Consider the following 4287-nt stretch of genomic DNA (forward strand, 5'->3'; position numbering starts at 1 on the left):
TTAATTTTGTATATGCAGATATGAGAGCCCAGAGCAAACTGTTTACATCTTCCTCTGACACTTTTATGACTTTTCTTTGACTCCCTCTATTTTTTTTTTTACATTCCCTTAAGCTCTTTCTCTGATTCCCTCAGGCATCCCCATCTTAGACATCTGTCTCCTTTTCTCTTGGTCTCTTTCTTTCCCCCTCTCTCAGTGATTCTCACTCAGGGGTGCATGGCTGAACTGACCACCTTGTCTTCTTATTTTCCTCTAAATCCTGAGAGTATCTTTCCCTGTGCCTCTCTGCACTCTCTGGTCTCTCAACTGTTTGTTCCTTTTACTGTTCACTTGAGGTTTACCAGCTCTCCTTTAATTTTTTTTAGTAACTTTTATAAATTTCTTACCTCCTTACAACTCTCCTGTTTTATTGCTTATTGCTCAGAGAAGCAGAATCCTTCTCTCAACACCTTAAGCTCTTTCCAATGCTCTTCTGTGATGCTTTGGTGTATTCTGTGGACATCCGAATGTGCACCCCCATTTCACATCTCCTACATCTAATGTTTTAACACATTTGGTCTTCTTGCATCAGACTGATCATACCAAGTCTTCACATAGCCATCACATCTACATACCATCCATTTTTTAACCTTATTTCTCCATCTTAATTGTTAGCAGGAACAACACAGTGCAGGCACTGCATTCCCGGCCGCTGACAATAAACTTAATACACCTTTTATATATTATTATATTTTAGTTGACATAAAACCTATACCCTAAAAGCCTATTTTTTATAATAATAATAATATGTACCAATTTTTTAAAATGATGACAAATAAATGTAACTCATTACGTTTGGATAACTAGAACACATATATTTTTTTTTCCTGTGGAAGGAAAAGCATTATTTTAAAACATAATGTATCTTTGACTTTTCTGTAAATGTCAAAGCTTCCCAAAGTATACAGAATGGAATAATTTAACATAATTGGCTTAGGAAGAAATGGAGGCAGCACTGATGAGCACAAACTGTCCTTGGCTGCCAGTGGTTTTGAAAAACATTTTTCATTACCCTAACCAATAACAATTTGTAACCAGCCCTTGAATCTGAATGACCAGAGCAGCCCTGGTGGAGGGAAGTCTGGCTACAGTGTCATAACAGTAACCTGGCATCCATAGGCTGTAACTTTACAGCACAAAGCCAAGCCTGTTTGCCTAGGAGTGGGCAACTTTTCAGTCAGGGTGCAGGAATCCCATCTGGTAGCACTGGAGAGAGCTGTGACAGGCAAGTGAGACAGTGAGTGTTAACTTTAGGGGACCATGTTTTTCCTAAGAGCAGCAAGGTTTCCAAAGGTTCACTCATGCCCTTTGGCCTCATGAGCAAGCAAGTGCCACCCAGGCTGCATTCACACTCTCTGCACTTACTGGGCAATGGTGAAGAGGCAACACTGAACAACATTCCCTGGGTGGCTGAGCAACACTGATGATGCCCCTCCCTCCAGAAATCACAGGCCTGCTGCTACCCTCTCAACCCCTTCTGCCCATAGACCTTCTGGGACCTCAGCTTCCCAGGAATGCAGGGCCAGAGGGGCACACTTAGATTTGGAGGCACCACCCCTTGGCTAGCCCAGTGTGCACCCCACAGGCATCTTTCTCCCAAGGATTTGTCATCCTTGAACCCACCCCTGACAGAGGCCTATGTGGAGGATGCTTGCTCCCAGAAGGCATGCTGTAGGCCAATGTCACCCTGCAGGGATGATGGGGCAGGGCATGTCCTTCTGGAAGCCAGCTCTTACCCAAGCCCTGGGACAAGCAGGCTCTGAGTGCCTGCCTTTCACAGGATTTTATGTAGCCCCAGGAGCCTCCATCAGGAGGCTGCCAGCCCAGGCTGGTCTAGGGACATGCAAGGAGCCAGAGGGTACTGTCCTCCACCAGGCTGTAACTTCCCCCCTGATTTTCAAAGGGGAGGAAGGGGTCTGTCCCATTAGATTCTGTCGTGATTCATAATCTTTCCAGAGAAGACAAACTGACAAACAACAAACACAGTGCTGAGACTAGGAATAAAGTGTCTATACCTAGATTCCTACATTTCCCATTGGAAGTCCTCAATTGGACCCCCGATTTTACCAACAGAAGTTCTCAATTAGAGCACCTATTTAAACCTAGATTGCAGGTTTGATCCAACTCTCCATAGAATACCTGCCCTAGAAGAAAAGTTGAGGACTTCTCCTAGGTTGCCCAGGCCTGGCCTTGTAGGCAAATCTGCCAAGCTCTTGGCCTGTTACCTCTATTACCTGTTTCCCTAGCATACATAAATTAGAGGAACATGAACTTAACAGAAAAATATAAAACATTTACTCAACCAACTAGTTGGAGTTGAATACCTACGAGTTCTGAGTCCTGGTAGGGTCTTGAGTTTCATTGTCAGGAAACCAAATTGTTGTGCCAGGTTCCTGGAGCCCAGAGACTAAACCAAGGTTTTCACACTCTGATGCAAAAGCAAAAGGTTTCTTTTTATTTCAAGCTGGCCAGCTAGGATCTCACTGCCCGGCATGCAGTGAGATCCTAACCACCCAAAAAGAGAAGCTTTTACAGGGGAAGACCAAAGGTTGAAAGCCACAAATTACAGGGTTTCCATGGTTACTTCAGGTTATACAAAGTACAGAGTATAGCAGTAACTATATATTTTAAGTGAGATACATTTGAGTGAAATAAGTCAGGGCATGGGCTAGCAGGGTTAGAGGGTCCCTGGGTACTGTCAATTATCCCCTTGGCTGCAGGATCTTTTTTTTCCTCTTTTTTTTAACAAAAACCTGAACACATTTATTCAAAAGCAGTTCAGTTAAGTTTAAATCCTATAATCACTTCAGCCACAATTCCAGCACTTGGGTGCCAAGTGTAGATTTGTCACTAGCCACATCTGGGTGAATGCCTTGGTCCGCAGGTACAGGCTGGTGAGGTAGCTACCCTGCTTGTTAGCTGCCAGGGACAAGAAAGTCCTCCCCAGTTCTGAGCAGTGCCCTCCTCACCCAAGTGCCAGGGTCGCTGCAGGCTGCTTAAGGGCTCCCAGGTGATGGTGGCTCCTGCACAGGGGCTGACAGAGGCTTGAGGAATCGGTGTGAGGAAAGATTTGCCTGTGGCTGTAGTTGTAGTGAATGTAGCCTCAGCACTGCCTCCTTGATGAGGTTTCCCGAAAGCAGGAGCTGCTGCAGGAGCTGGTGAGGGTCTCAGGCTGAGATCCAGGTCGCTGTTGCAGAAGGCAGGACATGGCTCTGCTCTGGGGTCAACCCCGCCAGCACGGGCCTGAGAGAGGCTGCGGGGTGCTAGGCTTGCCTGTCACTGGAAGTCCCTCAAGGCCAGGCTGCAGGGACACAGGGCATAGGCCGCTGGCTCCCATGGTGAGCTCCTCCAGGCAGTAGGGAGCCGCCCAGCTCGGCATGTGCCCGAGCTCCCACAGCATGCAGCCAATGGATCCGGGGTGAGCTGGGGCCCCGGTCTCTGAAGACACAGAAGATCGCAGCATCTGCCTCGCCGGGACCGGTTCTGTTCCACTGAGATCGCAGCCAGCACCCGCAGGGGTGGGGGGCCCGGGGCAGCACTCGGCGAGGCAGGGCCATCGTGAGCTGTGTCCAGCTTCAGCGTCTCACCGATCTTGGCGATGAGCTGGTCCACATCGGTCAAGTTGCTCAGAGTCACAGACTGCTGCAGCAGGAGGAAGCTGTCGTCCTTGTCCTCCCCCTCTGCCTCAAAGCCGGCTTCCTTCTCTGCCCTCTGGCTCGGCATGGCCCTCTGCCTGGGACCCCTGGGCTGTTGGGGCATCGCTGGTGACCTGGCTGTCTGCGGGCTTGGTGGGCTGCTGCTAGGTCAAGAGAACCACAGAGGCTGGGGCCAGGCTGGGCTTGAGATGCAGAAGCCTGGGGCCAACAGACTTCCAACCTATGGAGGGTGCAGGATGTTTACAACCAGCAATTAGCAAAAGAATGTTAACACGAGTGTTGGACAGTTGCCTTTCCTTCTCTGAGAGCAAGGTGTCTGGTGCCAGCCATGGCACTCCTGATTTAATGAATTAAATTTTGCCTTACCTGTAGAAATTCCCTTTTCAAGGCCCAAGTTCTGAAACTTTTATTAATTTTAATTTTCATTTGTCAGCTTTACCAGCCTGGGCCTAGGTCTTGGGATATTCCCTTAAAGGCCTGGATTATTGACAGTAAAACACAGACCCTTGTCTAAAACTTGGACTTGGCCTGTGTCTCTAGCCAGGGCCTTTTTTGGAAAGATTGCTTCAGATCCAGAGAACCCAACTCCTCC

General features: G+C 48.1%; 1 pseudogene; it reads right to left on the minus strand.

Moving 5' to 3' along the window:
* Window positions 1–2915: 2915 nt before the first annotated feature.
* LOC118237678 lies at window positions 2916–3762 on the minus strand (annotated as a pseudogene).
* Between the last annotated feature and the right edge of the window lie 525 nt (window positions 3763–4287).

Source organism: Cricetulus griseus, chromosome 9, assembly GCF_003668045.3.
Source record: "Cricetulus griseus strain 17A/GY chromosome 9, alternate assembly CriGri-PICRH-1.0, whole genome shotgun sequence".
Classification (NCBI taxonomy): domain Eukaryota; kingdom Metazoa; phylum Chordata; class Mammalia; order Rodentia; family Cricetidae; genus Cricetulus; species Cricetulus griseus.